This window comes from Rattus norvegicus, chromosome 4, assembly GCF_036323735.1.
Source record: "Rattus norvegicus strain BN/NHsdMcwi chromosome 4, GRCr8, whole genome shotgun sequence".
Taxonomy (NCBI): domain Eukaryota; kingdom Metazoa; phylum Chordata; class Mammalia; order Rodentia; family Muridae; genus Rattus; species Rattus norvegicus.
Genome location: NC_086022.1, coordinates 23078776 through 23101905, shown reverse-complemented (window position 1 = coordinate 23101905; position 23130 = coordinate 23078776). Strand labels below are relative to the sequence as shown.

Genomic DNA, 23130 nt, shown 5'->3' with positions numbered 1-23130 from the left:
TACAACCTCCTGGTCATACACACTATTTGAATGTTTCCAACAGTGACTCTCTCTTCTTCAGTGAATGAGGATGACTCTTAAAGCATCAGTGTTTCTGGATCACCATCCACGCAGCACACACCAGCTGAGATGAGGCCTCCAACAACTTATACAGCAGAGGACCCCGGGTCTGGGTTCAGTCAGAAAAGATGCACCTAACCCTCAAGAGACTGGAGGCTCCAGGAAGTTTAGAGGTCTGGTGGGGTGGGTAGGGTGGGGATGTCCTCGTGGAGACACAGGGGTGGGGGGGTGGCAGGAAGGAGGTATGGGATATGAAACTGCCGGGGGTGGACTGGGAGGGGAATAAAATCTAAATAAAAGAAAAGAAAAGAAAAGAACTCAAAAACACCGTTGAAAATCAGCATTTGCTCTTGAACATGAATTATATTATCCTTGAGCCTGCTGAAATATTTGGTGAAATCTTTTGGCCATATCAAAGTTCACAGGTCACCAGGGAATAACTGACAGCTATAGGGTTATTCTCTAGGACTACCATTATCAATGTCATATACACATCTTTAAAATCTAAAATCTCGAAATTTTTTAAATTAAGTATTGGAATCATTTTTTAAAAACGTTCTCTATTTTATTAATTTTAAACATCTAAACCTTTCTGCACAGTTACTTCTCCTATGAAGTAAGCAACCCAATTAGACACTTTGAAAAAAGGCATGTAGTTTTAGGGAAGAACTGATGGAAAAACATAACTTTGATACAGGGATTTGATTAATAAACAACACTGGAAACTCAGAACTGAACTTTCAGTTCATAAACAGTAATCACTTTTGAGTTAATATAGAATATTTAGATGACATCAAAATTTCCCCAAAATTAATATTTTCTTTTCTTATACTTATTTCTGGTGGTAGTTTGCAGATTTGTGCAAAATTATTTTAGCATATCTCTGAGAGTAAGTTTCAAGCTATTAACATATGTGTAGGGCTCATTTTGTTGTACTTAATAAGAAAGTGTTAATATATGTTTTTTTTTCCTATAGTCTAATAAGAACAAATAAGATTTTCTGGGCATTACTTAGAAATTTGATTATAAATATGATAGTGCCAGTCTAGCAGTCAAACTATTAATTGAAGTTATTAAAAAACTAGTTTTAAATAAAATATGAAGCTTTCCACATCATGAATCATATTTTCATTTCTAACAAATGGACCAGTTCAATCACATTTATGTCCTATTCTTGATAATATAGCCTTTCATTATTTCTTTCTAATTAGCATTTAATGTTAAATTAATATAAAGCTAGCTAAAAGATACATTAAGCAGCCCTCAAGAATTCAAGATTTATTTGAAAGATGTTGAAGTGTAAAGGAAGAAACCCAGACTGAGTAGCAGTTGGAATTATTTAGTTTGCAATTTCCTTGAACTAATTTTACTGTACACAGCTAATTGGTCTTAGTTTCCTCAGCTATAAAATAATTTTTAAATAAGATGATGTTCTTTATTTTTATTGTTACTTAATTAGCTTACTGGGGTGTGAATGTACATTGCAGAATATACATATACCGAAATCATATAGTTTTGGTGAAATAAGTTTATAATAGTTTTATTAAACATTGATTGAAACATGTTTGAATTTTTTATTTATTTTTTTCCATCTTCATTAAATTGGGCATTTCTTATTTATATTTAAAATGTTATTCCCTTTCCCGGTTTCCATACCAACATCACCCTAACCAGTCCCCCTCCCATTCTCTATGGGTGTTCCCCTCCCAATCCTCCCTCCATTACCCCACAAGAATCCCGTTCACTGGGGGTCCAGCCTTTGCAGGACCAAGGGCTTCCCCTTCCACTGGTGCTCTTACTAGGCTATTCATTGTTACCTATGGGTCAGTCAATGTATAGTCTTTAGGTAGTGGCTTAGTCCCTGGAAGCTCTGGTTGCTTGGCATTGTTGTTCATATGGGGTCTCGAGCCCCTTCAACCTCTTCTAGTTCTTTCTCTGATTCCTTCAATGGGGGTCCTGTTCTCAGTTCAGTGGTTTGCTGCTGGCATTCGCCTATGTATTTTCTGTATTCTGGCTGTGTCTCTCAGGAGAGATCTACATCCAGTTCCTGCCAGCCTGCACTTCTTTGTTTCATCCATCTTATCTAGTTTGGTGGCTGTATATGTATGGGCCACATGTGGGGCAGGCTCTGAATGGGTGTTCCTTCTGTCTCTGTTTTAATCTTTGCCTCCCTATCCCCTCCCAAGGGTATTCTTGTTCCCCTTTCAAAGAAGGAGTGAAGCATCCACATTTTGGTCATCCTTCTTGAGTTTCATGTGTTCTGTGCATCTAGGGTAACTTGAACATTTGGGCTAATATTCACTTATCAGTGAGTGCATGCCATGTGTATTTTTCTGTGATTGGATTACCTAATTCAGGATGATATTTTCCAGTTCCATCCATTTGCCTATGAATTTCACGAAGTCATTGTTTTTGATAGCTGAATAGTATTTCATTGTGTAGATGTACCACATTTTCTGTATCCATTCCTCTATTGAAGGACATCTGGGTTCTTTCCAGCTTCTGGCTATTATAAATAAGGCTGCTATGAACACAGTGGAGCATTAATCTTTGTTATATGTTGGAGCATCTTTTGGGTATATGCCCAAGAGAGGTATAGCTGGGTCTTCAGGTAGTGCAATGTCCAATTTTCTGAGGAACCTCCAGACTGATTTCCAGAATGGTAGTACCGGTCCGCAATCCCACCAACAATGGAGGAGTGTTCCTCTTTCTCCACATCCTCGCCAGCATCTGCTGTTGCTGGAGTTTTTGATCTTAGCCATTCTGACTGGTGTGAGGTCGAATCTCAGGGTGAAACATATTTGAAATTTATAGAAATATATAGAATTTATCATTTATATAAAATATAAATGATAAAGGTACAAATAAGAAACAAAGGAAGAACACAGTGAGTTTGCAAGAGAACAATGTTATAGAGCTGAACTGAAACATCAAACCTAGGGGTTTAGGAGATGGCTCACTGGTTAAGAGCACTGATTGGTCTTCCAGAGGTCCTGAGTTTAATTCCTAGCAACCACATGGTAGCTCACAACCATCTATAATGGGATCTGATGCCCTCTTCTGGTGTGTCTGAAGACAGTTACAGTGTACACATATGGGCACGCATATGGACAAACACATACACACTTATACACACACACTTATATTTATTTAAATAAATCTTTTAAAAAGATCGAACAGATTCATGTTTCAATCTACGTGTAGAAGTTCCATTATCTGACTGTAACAACCACCACTACGAACTACAAGTTGCACTAGCTGTGTCTCTCTCATCTATTTTCAATCTTATATCACACATATTTATAAATTCATTCCTGTTAAATTTCCAGGAAAAAAAGTTAAATTAATCATTTTCATTAGCAGTGTACATGCCACAATGTGCAATAGTCTTTACAGCAAAGCGGAAATGACAAGACAGTAAGCCTCTACAATCTGCTCCCCACTCTCTCCTGGCGTTTGTGTATAATGACCTTTCATTTCTACTTTGAAATGTGGCAGTGGTGAACAAAACACGCTTGGAACTAGTGTGTATTAACCTACTTTTCCAACTTTGCGTGTGTGTGTGTGTGTGTGTGTGTGCACGTGAGCACACGTGCGCACACATATGCACACACACATATATTCTTATATTTATTCTCTATGTTTTTTATTCTTTTTAGTATGTTTTGCTGTTTGTTTGCCAAAAAGAAAAATAAAGAAAGGGTGTGGAGTTGGGTGGGTTGAGAGGTTAGAAGCATCTGGAAAAAGTTGGGGAAAGGGAAACCACAATCTGAATATATCACATATTTTTTTTTAACTAAAAAAAAAAAAAAAACCCAGATCACAAGGGCTGTGGTAGGTGGAGGAACAGAAACTCATACTTTAAAAAATAACATAAAATAGTGGCTTATTTACTGGTCAAGTTTTCATGAATACAAGAAACAGATAATATGAATCACTAAGTAATAAACATATTAAGACAGGAAAATAAAGGTATTAATATAAGTAATGTAATATTGTCTACAAAAATCTTGAAATTAATAGGTAGGAGCCATATCCATAATTTACACTGCCGTAACTCGGATTGAACTTTCATAGGAAGATGTGAGTCCATGAGACTAGAATTAAAGTATTAAAGGGTAGTTGGTCAAATACTATGCAGTATGTGCTGGATCTTTTAAAATGAACAGACGTTTAGAATGCAGATCACAGTTGGCTGAATAACTTTTTACTGGCAGAAAGCACTGTGTCGAAATGCCACAGAGGTATTGTAAAAAGTGACAACATTGTCACGGAAACATTAGCTATCTAAACCAGTGAAGATGCGGCTGAAGAGGAGCTGTGGAAATGCAGGCTTTCACTGCTTGGAGGAATTTAACACTGTCTCATGAACAATGAAGAACCAAGGAGACAACTTAAGTAAGGACACAAAAGCCAGAAGTCAGCCTGACTCATTGAAAAAATAGTAATTTTCTTCCTTTAAAAAGCAAATTGTTGGGGCTGGAGAGATGGCTCAGTGGTTAAGAGCACTGACTGCTATTCCAAAGGTCCTGAGTTCAAATCCTAGCAACCATATGGTGGCTCACAACTATCTGTAATGGGATCCGATGCCCTCTTCGGGGGTGTCTGAAGACAGGTACAGTGTACTCACATATAATAAATAAATAAATCTTTAAAAAAAGCAAATTGTTAGCTGAAAAATGGTATAAAGTATAAATATTAAATATATTTAGTATTGTATATAATTTTTGTATGTAGATATATTTAACCATACACACACACACATACACACACACATTCACACATGCACACACACATATATATAACTTACATATATAGTTAACATCATAGTACCTGACATGAATTAACCGAAGAATTCATTGTTTCTATACACATGTTCATTTCTAAGTATATCTCTACCGAAAACAGTCTAGATGGTTTATGAGTCATTAATGTAATAAAATGAACTGCCGTCTAAGCAATTTAAAGCCCACTGAAGGTTTTTAAACTCATCTTTCTAAAAATAATGTGGGTAGTGCTGCTCTATTTATAATTGCTCCATGAATGGTGTATTAGACTAGGGGATTACTCCTTGTTTTATAAATAGCAGGGCCCACAAATGCTGCACTTCAAGTTTTTGTTTGAGTTGAGTAGTGGGTGGTCCTGAACACAACTGAGATCATCACCAGTTAATCCTCCTGTCTCCCCTAGAACAGTATGGCTGGTTTTGCCTTCTTCAGGGGACGCAGCTGCCCCATCTTTCCGGGCTTAGTCAGCAGGATAGGCAGCTGTACTTACTGAATCCCCCAAACCACCAGTGAAGCTCCTTTTGATTTCTAATTTCACTATATCCAGAGACTCTTACAATGCTTGTATATGAGTTGCTATGGATTTTGTTCTGTGCCTTGTTTCACCCAGCAAGATGTGTGGGGTGTAGGTCTGCTAATTCTGCTGTAAAGTTTGCAGCCTCTCCTGACTCCAGGATGAAAGTACATTGTTTGTTAGTACAGATCTAAATGGATGTAATCCTGTATTTTTTCTCCTTCTCAGCATACAGTTACCTCTGATGTTCTTTACCATTTCAGTAGCTACTTCATCCTAAATGGCAAGTACAGTCAAGTGTGAGTAGCTTTGGGTTATGAAGTGATGCTCTCTGTGCATTTCTGTTGTCATAGAAGGACATGCTCTCTGTAAAAGTACTGTGAAGTTTATGGTGACTATGAGGAGGAAAGGGTAGTGAGCAGTGTCATAGAAAAACAGTGACCTCAAATGCTAAAGCACAGAATCATATCCTACGTCAATGCTCTGATTGTCAGAATGGGGGAAAATGTAGAAGAACAAGACAGTACAGAAGTTCCTTATTTTTCTATTCTTGCTTAGTACATTTTTAAGTTGATCTGAATTTTATCTCCTTGATGGGAAGCCCCATGGAAAATTACTCATGTCTACTCAATTCTAGAAACTTGAGGTCAAGATGTCCCCGCAAGATTTTCTTAGCTTTTAAAATTGCCTGCTTGTATGGAACAGCCTCCAGCTTACTGCTTATCTTAGCTCTTGTTAAACTGTTAGAGTGAAGCCACACCCCCACTTTCATTGCTGCTGCTGAGGAAGATAAAGGATGTGAGGTGTTTTGCTTTCAAAATCCCACGTCCTGGACATTAGGTACTGTACTTGAGTCCCCAAATAAGTCTCCAAATAGCTGAGTGTAGTCTCATCTGGGTGGAATAGATTTTCAGTTATCTATAGTCTGTGTGTCTGAGTAGTCACCTCTGGTGAGCTCCCTACAGCAAAGAAAGGATGTTTATTCACAGAAGATATTATCTGTATGTTAAATCTTTGTATATGATGTCTAAATGCAAGAAGGTTAATTGTTTACTTTAAAACTCTCTTTAGATGCATTAAATGTCCCCTGCTCTTATTCAGTAGTTCTTAGAGGTTTCCAAGAACTTCTAGTATTAGAGACCTTATTTTGATATGTTAAGAGTCAATCTACAGAAACTCACATGTGATGTCTAGGAGCACTCAGTCTTGGTTGGAATTATTAAGGATATGGAGAGCATACACATGTACTGAGTGTTATTTGCCCTCTTTTGCTTCTTCCTAGTCACAAGCCATTCTGCTACATCTGCTTTCCCAGGGATGCTGAGACAGTCAGGAGCAGATGGTTAAGTGTGAGGGCAATTGCAGCTTTGAGAAGTTTTGGATTTTAGTTGATAGGTCCCTATTCCTGGTGTTGTACTCCTTCTCTGATCCTGTGCAGTTAACTCCTTTCCTACTTACCATGCTTCTGGTGTCCACACAACACATGGGCTATCTGTCATACTCTAGTTGTGTCCTTTCAGCATGATTTCACTATAATACAGTCTGTCAAATGGATCCGACCATGGGACATTCTGTGTGGTTGTGTTGGACCTTTCTTTCCCAATCTTGTCATGCGTAGGAGAGTCAGCTCTAAGAAAGAATACTCATTGTTTTGTCATAGGAGGACATGTTCTCTGTAGACATTCTGTGAAATGTATGGTCAGAAAGAGGAGGAAAGGGTGGAGAGCTGGGTTACCATCAAAGAAGAAAAGAAAACCAAACCAAACAAACAAACACAATTTCACAAGCTGCTGTTTGAAATTCTGTGGCTACGGTTTTATTCTGGCAACTTGGCTTTTCAACATTTTGGGTCTTTCCTTTCTAATTTCTTTATTGGCCTTGGTCAGGGAAATTTCGTGGGGATAATGTGTTAGTTATGGTTTTATTGCCAAGAGACACACCATAACCAAGGAAATTCTTATAGAGAAAACAGTTTAATTGGGGCTGGCTTATGCTTTTAGCCGTTATCATCATGGCAGGAAGCATAACAGTGTTCAGGCAGACATGGTACTGGAGAAGGGGCAGAGAGCTCTCCATCTTTATTCGAAGACATCCAAGAGGAGACAAATCTTCCCACCGGCAGCCAGGAGTCTCTCTTCTGAAATGGGTGCAGCTTGAGCAGAGGATCTCTAAGTCCACCTCCAAATTAGAAATAACTGCAGGAGGAGTCTGAAGGGTTATGACACACAATTGACACAAAAGCAGATCCAAACACTTATGCCCTGATTCAAACATTACAGAACATATGAATATATTACTAAGTACAATCGATACAAATTTATTTGTAGGTGACACACCTTCTCCAACAAATCCACACTTACTCCAACAAGGCTACATTTCTTAATAATGCCACTTCCTCTGGGCCAAGATATTCAAACCACCACAGATATTTTCCTCCAAGTTATTTCTAAAGCATCTCTGCGATGTCACAAACATGTTAGCAGCATGGCAGGTGATGATGCAAGCAACATAACAAAGATCTTATTTTAACTAAATAAGGCTATTATCACAATGGACATGAGCATTATCTATTAGAATTGTGAGAAATCAGGAATGGCTTTATTTGCCATTCTGGCTCTTTAAATTAAAAAAAAAAAGAAACAACCCCACTATATGTTATCTTTTTGTATTATGTCATATAAAAGATGGATTTACTTAGTGAAGAGGTACATTTTTAAAGGTCCAAACCATGTTACCTGTGACTACTGCTTTATATGTAACATTGCTATGCAGAAAATTAATATTTTTTTATCTTTATTAACTTTAGTATTTCTTATTTACATTTCAATTATTATTCCCTTTCCCAGTTTCCCGGCCAACATCCCCCTAAGCCCTTCCTCTCCCCTTCTATGTGGTCTTCCCCTCCCCATCCTCCCCCCACTACCACCCTCCCCCCAACAATCACGTTCACTGGGGCGTTCAGTCTTGGCAGGACCAAGGGCTTCCCCTTCCATTGGTGATCTTACTAGGATATTCATTGCTACCTATGAGGTTGGAGCCCAGGGTCAGTCCATGTATAGTCTTTGGGTAATGGCTTAGTCCCTGGAAGCTCTGGTTGGTTGCCATTGTTGTTCATATGGGGTCTCGAGCCCCTTCAAGCTCTTCCAGTCCTTTCTCTGATTCTGCAGAAAATTAATATTAGCATGAGTAGATTAATGTGGATTAGATGGTTGAGAAGTTCCAGCACAGGTATCTGAGAGAGTGGAAGGAAGTTAGGCCATGGGTTGAGAAAAGACTACTAAGATGTGGGAGGTATTGGTGTTTGAGGCTACAAGCCAAAGATTGCTATCACCATTCCCAGATACTCACAGGAAGAGACAAGGAACAGTTTGTCTCTAAGAGCCTAAGGATTAACTCCAGGCCTGGCTGACTTGGCTTTTAGACTGCCTTTTTGGCGGAAGAAAATGATGAAATTTTTTATGTCATGTACATTATGATAATTTTTAGGGAAGTCATATAAAAAATCAATGTAGCCAATACCTATAGTAAGAGCACTGGAATCAGCCTGAAGTTTAAAGGTTGAAACCTAATACCCAATGTGACACTGAGAAGTGTGATCTTCTAGAGATGACTAGGGAATAGAAACTTGATTTCTCTATAAGAAGTTTGTCTCCAGGCACTTCTGTTGCATGTAAATGTAAAAGGAAATGAATCCTCTGTAGAATGGATGCTCACCAGACTCCAAATCTGCCAGCAAGTTATACTTGAATTTCCCAGGCTCACAAGTGTGAGAAATAATTGTCTGCTCCATATAAGTCTCTAAATATAGGGACATTTGTTGTGACAGCCCGAGCAGATGACAGAAAACCAACTGTAACTCTCTGTCCCCATCTCCCTTGGCCTATCCCAAGTATTTTGATATTGCTGAATTTTTCCCCCTTGAATTTGTGGCAACAAAAATGGAACTAGAAGCTATTGTGCAATACTAAATAAGCTGTTCATAAAGAAGGCAATCTTTGTGTTTCCTCTCACATGTTATGTAAAAGTAGAAAATATAATAGTGCTTAATGAAGGTTGCAAAGTTGACAGGAAAGAAAAAGATGAGGTGGAAGATGATTTCAGTTTTTCAGAGTAGAATATGATAAAGCATCTAGAATGATTAATTATACATTTAGAAATTATGGCAGGAGGAGTCTGAAGAGTAACAAGACACACAATTGATTCATTAAGGACATCCAAACACTTATGCCCTGATTCAATCATTACACAACATATGACTGTAATAATAACTACAATCAATACAAATGTATTTGTATTTAATTACATATTAAGATGGGTGTGTGTGTGTGTGTGTGTGTGTGTGTGTGTGTGTGTGTGTGTGTGTGCATCAAAGGCTATAGATCTTTATTAGCCAGCAGCTGGCATAGGAGGCTTTATAGATGGAAAATTCTCTCTTTATATATCATCATTTCTCACAGACTTACTGACCCACAATTTATGAAACTCAGCCTTTCAAAGTCCATTTCTACTGTTCTGCTGTTTCTTTGACAATCTTTGTTGAAGTGCTATGTAGTTTGGAATATAAACCACCTCTCAGAGCATTGCTTTGTACATGAGGATATCCTTTTTTGTAATACATATTTGTGTAAATATTGTTAAATAGAAGACCGTTACCCAACTGTGTCCTGTCCATAAAAAGTGATTTCATTTTTTTTCTTTACTTCGGAGCTGGGGACCAAACGCAGGGCCTTGTGCTTGCTTGGCAAGCGCTCTACCACTGAGCTAAATCCCCAACCCCAATATATACAATTATTAAATAGTTTTTTGTCATGGTATCTTCGTGCATGTGCATCGATATACCTTACTCTCATGCATTTCCTTCTCCCTATTGACTCCAGAATTCCCTGTCTACAGTCCTCCAACTGCTTCCTGACAACTCTCCACCATTAGTACTATCTGTGTCTACATATTACGTGGACTACATGAGTCCATCCTCATTTTCCCTAGGATATTATCTGTGCTCTCATCATCCTTCTTACAGTTTCATGGCCAAAAATAGCACACATGTAAATATGTGTTACATGTATAATCTAAAGCCAAAGGTTTAAAATGGTATATCACACAAACATCAATCAAAATGAGCATGATTTATTATGTAAATGTAAAAATATAGGTGCTAAAGAAGTGAAAATTATCAGAGAGAGAGAGAGAGAGAGACAGAGAGAGAGAGAGAGAGAGAGAGAGAGAGAGAGAGAGAGAGAGAAAGGAACATTAGGGAATGGTCCAAAGACCATTCCATCAAAATGACAGAGCAGTCCTGAATATGTACCAAAAATATAGCTGAAACATATGTGCAACATCAACTGATAGAAATATGAATCCATAAGTATGTTTAGGGACTGGGAAGAGAACAGGACTTTGTCATCACCCAAAAGCATCCAGTTGGCATGTACATAAATAACACCGTCCGAAGAAAACAGCCCAAACAAATTTTATCAAATGTCCATGGAATATATCAAGAAAAAACATATTATTGGTAATAAAATAAACTTTTAATGTTTGTGAAAGTATGCAAGACATTCTCACACCACAGCATAATTAATCTAAAAATCATAAATCAATATTTTTTCTAATCACTAAGAAACTACAAAGTACATTTCCAAACAAATTTATCTTGATAAATGGAAGTATAAAAAATATATGTTGAACAGGCCATATGTCACACATGTTTGTGACAGTGGACAACCAAGGCAGGAAGTTTACTCATTTGTACATAACCTGGACTACATAGTGGAATTTGGACTCTGTGTGTGTGTGTGTGTGTGTGTGTGTGTGTATCATTTATATGTATGTCTGTATGTGTGTGTTTATTGAACATAAAATATGAAAAATACAATATGGTAAAGTTTACATGATGTATCTAATTCTAAAATTTTATAGAGCATTAAGTAATTATAGCATAAAAGGGGAAAATCTCCAAATAATAATTTTATCATCTTACTGAAGAGAGTAATTCAAAACAGTACATTAAAACCAAAGCAAACAGAATGGAGGACATCGAAGAGAGGCGTAGAAATCAATAAAATTTAGAAAGAAAAAAAGAAGTTGAAGAAACCCTTCTGGAGAAAGCCAACTCTCTCTCTCTCTCTCTCTCTCTCTCTCTCTCTCTCTCTCTCTGTCTTTTTCTCTCTCTGCATGTGCATGTGTGTGTGTGTGTGTGTGTGTGTGTGTGTGTGTGTACGTGTGCGTGTGCGTGTGCGTGTGCTTATGTGTGTTTGCATGTGCAGGTGCGGGGGGGAGTGGCACATGTGTTCATGCCGGCCCAGATATGTGTTCACAGATGCGTGTGGAAGGCAAAAGAGAATCTTTGGTGTGTTTCTCAGAAGCTAGTTAAGTCATTGTTTGATGAAAAGTATCTCTTTTCCCTCCTTCCCTCACTTCCCTCCCCTCCCGTCTCTCTGTTCCCACCCAATTGGCCTGGGATACACCAAGGAGTCTAGGTGGCTCGCCAATAAGTCGCCATTCATTTCTACCTCCTCATTGCTCAATTATAAGCAACCATTCCTGTCTCTTAAAACATGTGTTCTGGAGATGAAACTCGTGTTTGCAAGGTAAGTACTTTCCTGACTGAACTGTCTCCCCGAATCTAAGCTTTAGTTCTTCAAATAATTTAATACAATTGACAAAACTAAAAGAAAAAAGAGGAAAATGCTTTAGTTACTAAACTCACACTTATGGGATATGGCTTAGAACACGGGTGAGGATGACTCAAGGTTAAATACCCACTAATACAATACAATAACTAAACAAAACTAGTAATTTCAGGAGAGAAATGGAATATATGAAAGACTCAATATACATAAAATTGCCAAGGGAAATTTTGAACAAGTATAGTACATGAATTTGAAAACATAGGTAAATGAACCAATTTCTCAAAAGGTATAAATTACCATAACTCACTTAAATATAAAATGAGTAATCTGAATAGCTGCGAAACGTAAGAAAATGGAACATAATCAAAACTGATCTACAAAAATAAATCTTTGGGAAAATGTCACTTTATTAAAGAGTTCTACTATACATATAATGGATGTATTACAAAGCGTGAAATGTTCTGTAGGTGTTCATTTTGCACGTAGAAAACTAAAGTTTTCTGTAAGCTAAATAAGACTCATTCTCTCTCTCTCTCTCTCTCTCTCTGTGTGTGTGTGTGTGTGTGTGTGTGTGTGTGTGTGTAACTACTCTTCATTTGCTATATTTTGAAATTTCATCTCCAGATCTCTTTTTCTTTCTGCGCAAACATAAGCGCCTCATACTTACCCCCACCATGGATGCTGTGCCGTGCTGGGAATTCCTTTTGACCCCTTATGTAGTTTATTCATATTAACACTGACTTCAGGCCTCAACAGTCATCAGTCTCATTACTGAGGTTGGACGTCTAAAGCTAGGATACAGGTATGTTTGTATCCTGGTGAGGGGTCTCACGCTTGATTGTAAAATTCCCATTTTCTTACTGTCATCTCATCTGGTAGAATGAGAACAAATAAAACTCTTTAACTCAATAAAAAATAATAAATCCCATGAGTTTGGGTATAATCTGACCTCACCTAGACATCCCAAATCTCTTCAAATACTATCATGTTAGAAGGTGCATCCCAAACATATGAATTTGACTGTAAGCAAATGTTCAGACCATAGCAAATTATTCATCCTATTATGTGACTTATACCATTACTTCATGAGGGCTGTGAATGGAAGAATCTTTTTCTTGACAACAACTTCCTAGGTCATGCCATAGGCACCATCTTTATGATCATGACTTATTAAAATATATTGGGGTTTAATGGTTCTAGTTATCAAATTTTCAGAGAATATTATGAGTCTGAAAGTTACACAATGAAGACTTGAGAAGTTTTACGCAATTGGATCATATCCTGATGCATATCTTGGTGAGGTATTGGTGGAAGACTCTGAATTTCTGCATTCACTCTGCAGCCTTAAAGTGGTGTGCATGCTGATCCTTTAATATTGTTTATATCTACGGTATTTTGAGTTTATTCTTATACTTACAGTACATTTGGCTTTTCTTTTACTTATATAGCATATTTCTACTCCAATTCAACATTTCCTACAAACTTGTTGGTTCAAACTTGAAATTAATTTTTTTATCATTTTCTTTGTTTACATTTCAAATGATATCTCCCTTTCTGATTACCTCCCCCACAAGCCCCCATCCCATCCCCCATTCCCCTTTCCCTTTGCCTCTATGAGGGTGCTGCTCCACCTACTCCTGTACTCATTCCTCACTGCTCTAGCATCCTCATACATTGGGGCGTAAAGTCTTAACAGGACCAAGGCCCTCCCCTCTCATTGATATCTTATAAGGCCATGCTCTGCTACATATGTATCTGGAGCCCTGGAGCCCGCTATGTATACTCTTTGTTTGGTGGTTTAATCTCTGGGACCACTGAGTAGTCCAGTTTGTTGATATTGTTCTTCCTGTGGGGTTGCCATCCCCTTCGGCTCTTTCAGTTCTTCCCCTAGTTCTTCCATTGGGGTCCTTGCGTTCAATCCAATGATTGGATGTAAGTATCTGCATTTGCATTGATCAGGTGCTGGTTGAGAGAACAGCCATACCAGCTACCAGTCAGCAAGCACATCTTGGCATCAGCAATATTGTCTAGGTTTGGTATCTGCAGATGGGATGAATCCCTAGGTAGGGTGGTCCCTGGATGACCTTTCCTTCAGTCCTTATTCCGTTTTTTATCTCTGCCTTTATTTATTTATTTATTTATTTATTTATTTATTTATTTATTTATTTTGGACAGGAGCATTTCTGGGTTAACAATTTTGAAATGAGTGGATGTCCCATTCTTCTACTGGGGGCTATGCCTATCTACTGGAGGTGGTCTCTATACATTCTATCTCACCCTTTTTGGGGTATTTCAGCTAAAGTCCCACTGGGTCCTGGAAGCTTCTTACTTCAATGGTGTCTGGGACTTTCTACTGGCTACCCAAAGTTCGGCATCTCACTGTTCTATACTTTTATTTGATTTCTGGACCCTCTCTACTTCTCTCCTGTCCCTTCCAATACCTGATCCTGTCCTTTTCCCCCTCCCCTTGCTCTCTCCACCTTAGGTCCCTCCTTCCCTTTACCTCCTTTGCTTATTTTGTTACCCCTTCTATATATAATTGAAGCATTCACACTTAAGTCTTCCTTCTTAAGCTCCATATGGTATGTGGTTGTATAGTGAGTATTCTGAACTTTGGGGCTAATATCCACTTATCAGAGAGTACTTACCATATGTGTTCTATTGTGTCTGGGTTACCTCACTCAGGATGATATTTTATAGTTTCATCCATTTGCCTGTGAATTTCTTGAAGTCATTGTTTTTAATTAGCTAATCAGTAATATAATTTATAAAATATATATCCATTGACTTATGTGATTTATTTCTATTTAAAATCATTAGAATTATAGAATGTATATGTTTTACTTAAATTTTTGTCTCCTTCCTCTTCTATTCCTTTTTTCCTTCCTCTTCCTCTCTCTCTCTCTCTCTCTCTCTCTCTCTCTCTCTCTCTCTCTCTTTCTCTCTCTCTCTCTAAGTTGGTGTCTAATAAAACTCAGGCTGGCCATGACTTCAGTATTTAGCTGAACCTGCCTTGAACATACCACTAAATGTATGTTTTAACAACAACTGTAAGCTCTCTAAGGCTTCATGAATGTTAATGAAGCCAGAAATCCCTTTTTTCCAGTATCGTGGAAGAGCAAAGATTATTTTTCTCTCCTAGGTGTTTAATAAAATTTGATTTGTTCAATAATCTGGAGATAGAATATCTGTTTACCACAGTTTCTGAAATGCAAAACCATTTTCTCTGATATGTGTAGAAGAATTGAATATTCCCTTTGAATTTTTTTAGAAGTATTTCTTTTTCTTTTTTTCATCTTTATTAACTTGAGTATTTCTTATTTACATTTCGATTGTTATTCCCTTTCCCAGTTTCCAGGCCAACATCCCCCTGACCCTTCCCCTCCCCTTCTTTATGGGTGTTCCCCTCCCATCCTTCCCCCATTACCACCCTCCCCCCAACAATCACGTTCTCTTGGCGTTCAGTCTTGCCAGGACCAAAGGCTTCCCCTTCCACTGGTGCTCTTACTAGGCAATTCATTGCTACATATGCAGTTGGAGTCCAGGGTCAGTTCATGTATAGTCTTTGGGTAGTGACCTAGTCCCTGGAAGTTCTGGTTGGTTGGCATTGTTGTTCATATGGGGTCACAAACCCCTTCAAACTATTTTAGTCCTTTCTAAAATTCCTTCAACGGGGGTCCCGTTCTTAGTTGAGTGGTTTAATGATGGCATTCGCCTATGTATTTGCAGTATTCTGGCTGTGTCTCTCAGGAGAGATCTGTATCCAGTTCCTGTCAGCCTGCACTTCCTTGCTTCACGCAGCTTATCTAGTTTGGTGGCTGTATATGTATGGGCCACATGTGGGGCAGGCTCTGAATGGGTGTTCCTTCTGCCTCTGTTCTAAACATTGCCTCCCTATTCCCTCCCAAGGGTATTCTTGTTTCCCTTTTAAAGAAGGAATGAAGCATTTGCATTTTGGTCATCCTTCTTGAGTTTCATGTGTTCTGTGCATCTAGGGTAATTCAAGCATTTGGGCTAATAGCCACTTATCAATGTGTGCTTTTCTGTGATTGGGTTACCTCACACAGGATGATATATTCCAGTTCCATCCATTTGTCTATGAATTTCATAAAGTCATTGTTTTTGATAGCTGAGTAGTATTCCATTGTATAGATGTACCACATTTTCTGTATGCATTCCTCTGTTGAAAGGCATCTGGGTTCTTTCCAGCTTCTGGCTATTATAAATAAGGCTGCTATGAACATAGTGGAGCATGTGTCTTTGTTATATGTTGGGGCATCTTTTGGGTATATGCCCAAGAGAGGTATAGCTGGGTCCTCAGTTCAATGTCCAGTTTTCTGAGGAACCTCAGACTGATTTCCAGAATGGTTGTCCTAGTCTGCAATCCCACCAACAATGGAGGAGTGTTCCTCTTTCTCCACATCCTCACCAGCATTTGCTGTTTCCTGAGTTTTTGATCTTAGTCATTCTCACTGGTATGATGTGAAATCTCAGCATTGTTTTGATTTGCATTTCCCTTATGACTAAAGATGTTGAACATTTCTTTAGGTGTTTCTCAGCCATTCAGCATTCCTCAGCTGTGAATTCTTTGTTTAGCTCTGAACCCCATTTTTAAAGTGTTATTTATCTCCCTGCAGTCTAACTTCATGAGTTCTTTGTATATTTTGGATATAAGCCCTCTATCAGTTGTAGGATTGGTAAAGATCTTTTCCCAGTCCCTTTGAATTTAATATGGATGAAGAGAGATTTGTCTGCATTCACATGACTGTTCACAGTTGTTTTGTTTTCTTGAGGACTGAATTGGAGAAGACTTATACAATCATCAAAGGATGAAACCAATGAGGGAAGGCTTGCACACAAAGTTTGACCTTAGTTCCATTTGAACTCAGACTTACCAACTCCTACTATCCAATCTTGCATTTTAGATTTGGCCAATTTCGTTGTTCGTGTTGGGGAGTATTATTTATTAACAACATGCAGAGGGGGAACAACAAACTGCAGTAACTGGTTGTCAATCCTGAAAATCCATTGAAATCACCTAGGAGATTTTTTTCATAAAGCAATGATGCTCACAGTTCACTGAATCCAATCCAAACCAATTAAGTACAAAATATATCATCTTTTATAGTGGCCTTAACTTTCAAATTTTAAAGTGTCTATAATATATGGAAACCATATTTTCATATATATATCATATCTTTATGGTCAAAATTATGAATGGACTTTTTGGTGTTATAGTGCAATTTAAATAAAGGCTGATGACGTTTTTTCTATTAATATTCTTCTTCATTTTTGTCATTGACCAAATCCCTCAGTCTGTATTATGACATTGAGTGTACAACTACAAATACCTTATCCTTGACTACAGAGGTCAACCAGAAGTCTGTTTTAGACAACATAATAGAAATATATTCTAATAGGATCTTTAAAACCCTAGTTCACTGGGTCAAGCTTTCTCTTGTATATTTCTCACCATTACATGGTTGTGATACTACTGACATGGGAGCTGGGAATTGAACTCAAATCCTCTGTAAGAGCAAAATGTGCTATTAACCACAGAACCATCTTTTTACCCTGAGATTATGGCATTCCAAACATGTTGTCATGTCATTTTCAAAGGAGAGTTATTAAATCTGGAAAGCAAAATGGATGGTAATAGTTCACTCAGAAATAAAGTCATAGAGTTTTCAGGAAAGGAGTTTGTTGCTAATTTTATACCAATTTTATTAAGACTGAAGGGAAGTTTGAAGATTAAATAGTTGGCTTTGCAAGACAGCTTGCATTCCTAATAGAACATGTTAAAATAAATTTAATGAAGCCTTAAGGATGTGAAAAGTAGACCTTAACATGTTACTTGAAAATAAAAATACTGCAAAATGAATAGTATGCCTCAATGTTTGCTGCCAAAGAAACTTAAGATACTTTCATTGTAGTTAGGTTGCAGTATTGAGTAAAGAGTCCAGAAGAGAAACCAAGAATTTGACAATAGACATGTATGTGTCCAGCAGGATCAATGTATGGATAGGACTAGTACCTATTTTGGCTAATTCTTTGAGAATTTCATAATTTTTATTTCCTTTATATTTGCCCTATCTTTCAGCTCCTTCCATATCCACCCCATACCACCCACCCACCCAGCCTTTTGTCCTAACTTTTCTTGTAAACCTACCAAGTTGAATTAGTGTTGACTACATACCCTTGGATATGTGGTCATCATTTGGATTGTAGTCCACATACCAAAGGCCGCACCCTCAAAGAAAACTAACTCTCCTTCTCCCAGGTTGCTATCAATTAGCAATAGTCTCAAAATTGCAGGCCTTTATTCAAATAGCTAATAGATTATGACACAAGTAAATGAAAAATATTTAAGTACCCATTCACTGAATAAGACAATTAATGACTGAAAGTTGACTGTCTCTTCAGACAAGGTAACAAAGTAAGAAAATAACAAGGTAAGAAAATGGCTCATTTTGAAATTTAAAATATGCTTAATTTCACCATATGGCAGATGTTTGCATGAGTAACCACATTAAGAGCATAAATAGATATTTTCTGCTCACTTCCATACCTGTAATGTAACCAGTTCATGCTCCTCATGCTTGCATGCCTTACTGCTTCCAAGTCTAATTCTGTGAAGTAATAATTCTCTTAATTGCAGAGTATATAGCAGGCACAAAATCCTTTCCATTAGAATCCACAACGGCTGCCTCCTGGTCTTGGGAGGCAATTAATTCAGTGGGTAATTAATTAGCTAAGCACTGAACTGTGGTTAACTGATCAAATTTTACTAATAGGTTATAAATTAATGAGACAAACTACCCAACAGCTCTACAAAGCTTAGAAAATGTTTTCAAGACAATAAATAAAATTTTTATGTGTGTGTGTATGTATGTATGTGTGTAATTGATATATGTAAATGAACCAGAATAGTTAATAATATATATACCATCTTATATATACTCTTTATTTTTTCATAGCATAAACAAAAATGTAACTATCACTAGTTAGTCAACAGTCAGAGTATATATATATTTTTTTTTCATAACATTGTACAAAATTCCAAGGTGGTATATTTAATTCTTATTAATATTTTCTTTGTGGGTACCACTGTGATATCTCAGCAACTCCCTTTTTGCTTCATTTCCCAAACAAGCCTATAAACTCTGTATGTAGGCAATAAAATCAATTGGTCTTGAAATAGTTCTTCTAGCTGGCTTTTTCCTTCTCTGTGAAGATTGCTAATAGCTCCTAAAGCTTCCAGGCAACAGTGAAGATAAGTCTTCCAGGAAGAAAAACTCATTCCAAGCCCCTTGATCCTTAAAATGCATGAATGAATGGAAATATATATATATATATATATATATATATATATATATATATATATGTCACATAATTGTTTCATCTAAATTCTTTCATAGAACAGCTCGAACAAAAATTAGCCCTTACAAAAGTAGCTAAGCAATATTTAAGTGATTCATCCAGAACAGTATTAAGGAAGTATTATTACATACATTTTCTATTAAGTCAATGTAATGTTTATTTCCAACAATGTCAGCATGATATATATATATATATATATATATATATATATATATATATATTTACATTTATATATGTTTAAGTGCCACTCCATAACAATAATCATAATAATTATGCAAGTTTTAAAGGTAAAACTATGCATATGTTTTGGAAATGGATTTAAGAAATACATTTGTATCTATGTTATTTTTATACTACTCATGAATGTGGTATTCATGTTTGAACCCCATTCTGTGCGTGATACTTCATTAATAAAAGACTATGCCTTTTACTGCTTGGTTCATAATTCAGATTCTTGGCATATGCTTGGAATTTTATGACTAGACCTAAAGCATGTACAGCTGTCCCTATTTTAGGCTTTCTGTCTACTTCTCTGGTACTGTTACTATTCTGTAACCCAATGTTAAGAAAACATTGTGGATCTGAAATGGTTTCAATACATACTTTATGATGGAGAATGAACAGACTGAATCACCATGCCTTCCTTTATGAGATAAGGTTTTCTTCCTCCATATATATATATATATATATATATATATATATATATATATATACATATATATATTCTTTCATGAAAATTATTCATTATTTTGTCATACTTACATTCACAATTATAAATCAAATATATTGTAGGCTCTTATTATTCATTCTAGCGCTTCAATTAATGTTGTTTATGGTTTCAATAAAGAGTTTGATAGAACTATAAAACAAGCACTGTTGAAATCTTTAATATTTAAGCAATTTACCTGATGAAAGTGGTACAAACTCTCATTCATATTATAAGAAGTAGAAAAATCATTATTAAGACAAATTTTTTAAACTAATGTGTATCTTCAATATCAATGTATAATTATGCAGGTTATAAAAATTCCGTGTGTATTATTTGATGATATTGGCTACTGAAAATGAGTACAGCAATGTAAAGTTATATTATCATGAAACTATTAATATTTCTGGTATGTAAGATGCATTCACTTTGTATTCAAAATAACTGATAAACATTTTTAAAATATTAGATCATGAAATATATCAAGGGTTGTATGTTTGGATTTACTAAAATTAATTGGGTGACTCAATTAATTTATGAAAATTTTAATGAAAAGCATCAGCCCTAATTTGAGAATTTCATTTTATGAGGTTTCTTCTTTTTGGAGCTGAGGACCAAACCCAGGGCCTTGCGCTTGCTAGGCAAGCGCTCTACCACTGAGCTAAATCCCAAACACCTTTTATGAGGTTTCTTTTTTTTTTTCTTTTAGTTTTAACCTCTTTCTTTTTTTTTTTTTTATTAACTTGAGTATTTCTTATATACATTTCAAGTGTTATTCCCTTTCCCGGTTTCCGGGCAAACATACCCCTCCCCCCTCCCCTACCTTATGGGTGTTTCCCTCCCAACCCTCCCCCCATTGCCGCCCTCCCCCCATAGTCTAGTTCACTGGGGGTTCAGTCTTAGCAGGACCCAGGGCTTCCCCTTCCACTGGTGCTCTTACTAGGATATTCATTGCTACCTATGGGGTCAGAGCCAGGGTCAGTCCATGTATAGTCTTTAGGTAGTGGCTTAGTCCCTAGAAGCTCTGGTTGCTTGGCATTGTTGTACATATGGGGTCTCGAGCCCCTTCAAGCTCTTCCAGTTCTTTCTCTGATACCTTCAACGGGGGTCCTATTCTCAGTTCAGTGGTTTGCTGCTGGCATTCGCCTCTGTATTTGCTGTATTCTGGCTGTGTCTCTCAGGAGCAATCTACATCCGGCTCCTGTCGGTCAGCACTTCTTTGCTTTATCCATCTTGTCTAATTGGGTGGCTCTATATGTATGGGCCACATGTGGGGCAGGCTCTGAATGGGTGTTCCTTCAGTCTCTGTTTTAATCTTTGCCTCTCCCTTCCCTGCCAAGGGTATTCTTTTTCCTCATTTAAAGAAGGAGTAAAGCATTCACATTTTGATCATCCGTCTTGAGTTTCGTTTGTTCTAGGGATCTAGGGTAATTCAAGCATTTGGGCTAATAGCCACTTATCAAGGAGTGCATACCATGTATGTCTTTCTGTGATTGGGTTAGCTCACTCAGGATGATATTTTCCAGTTCCAACCATTTGCCTACGATTTTCATAAACTCGTTGTTTTTGATAGCTGAGTAATATTCCATTGTGTAGATGTACCACATTTTCTGTATCCATTCCTCTGTTGAAGGGCATCTGGGTTCTTTCCATTTTCTGGCTATTATAAATAAGGCTGCGATGAACATAGTGGAGCACGTGTCTCTTTTATATGTTGAGGCATCTTTTGGGTATATGCCCAAGAGAGGTATAGCTGGATCCTCAGGCAGTTCAATGTCCAATTTTCTGAGGACCCTCCAGACTGATTTCCAGAATGGTTTTACCAGTCTGCAATCCCACCAACAATGGAGGAGTGTTCCTCTTTCTCCACATCCTCGCCAGCATCTGCTGTCACCTGAGTTTTTGATCTTAGCCATTCTCACTGGTGTGAGGTAAAATCTCAGGGTTGTTTTGATTTGCATTTCCCTTATGACTAAAGATGTTGAACATTTCTTTAGGTGTTTCTCAGCCATTCGGCATTCCTCAGCTATGAATTCTTTGTTTAGCTCTGAACCCCATTTTTTAATAGGGTTATTTGTTTCCCTGCGGTCTAACTTCTTGAGTTCTTTGTATATTTTGGATATAAGGCCTCTATCTGTTGTAGGATTGGTAAAGATCTTTTCCCAATCTGTTGGTTGCCGTTTTGTCCTAACCACAGTGTCCTTTGCCTTACAGAAGCTTTGCAGTTTTATGAGATCCCATTTGTCGATTCTTGATCTTAGAGCATAAGTCATAGGTGTTTTGTTCAGGAAATTTTTTACAGTGCCCATGTGTTCCAGATGCTTCCCTAGTTTTTCTTCTATTAGTTTGAGTGTGTCTGGTTTGATGTGGAGGTCCTTGATCCACTTGGACTTAAGCTTTGTAGAGGGTGATAAGTATGGATCGATCTGCATTCTTCTACATGTTGCCCTCCAGTTGAACCAGCACCATTTGCTGAAAATGCTATCTTTTTTCCATTGGATGGTTTTGGCTCCTTTGTCAAAAATCAAGTGACCATAGGTGTGTGGGTTCATTTCTCGGTCTTCAATTCTATTCCATTGGTCTATCTGTCTGTCTCTGTACCAATACCATGCAGTTTTTATCACTATTGCTCTGTAATACTGCTTGAGTTCAGGGATAGTGATTCCCCCTGAAGTCCTTTTATTGTTGAGGATAGCTTTAGCTATCCTGGGTTTTTTGTTATTCCAGATGAATTTGCAAATTGTTCTGTCTAACTCTTTGAAGAATTGGATTGGTATTTTGATGGGGATTGCATTGAATCTGTAGATTGCTTTTGGTAAAATGGCCATTTTTACTATATTAATCCTGCCAATCCATGAGTATGGGAGATCTTTCCATCTTCTGAGGTCTTCTTCAATTTCTTTCTTCAGTGTCTTGAAGTTCTAATTGTACAGATCTTTTACTTGCTTGGTTAAAGTCACACCGAGGTACTTTATATTATTTGGGTCTATTATGAAGGGTGTCTTTTCCCAAATTTCTTTCTCGGCTTGTTTCTCTTTTGTATAGAGGAAG

At 37.3% G+C, this 23130-nt stretch overlaps 1 long non-coding RNA gene across 1 annotated transcript; it reads right to left on the bottom strand.

The window, feature by feature from the left end:
- Positions 1 to 323: 323 nt before the first annotated feature.
- LOC134486718 (uncharacterized) lies at positions 324 to 6975 on the bottom strand. The gene is made up of 2 exons (XR_010066074.1): positions 6820 to 6975; positions 324 to 2844 (listed from the first exon to the last, which is right to left on the bottom strand). It is a non-coding gene; the product is annotated as an uncharacterized LOC134486718 (long non-coding RNA).
- Between the last annotated feature and the right edge of the window lie 16155 nt (positions 6976 to 23130).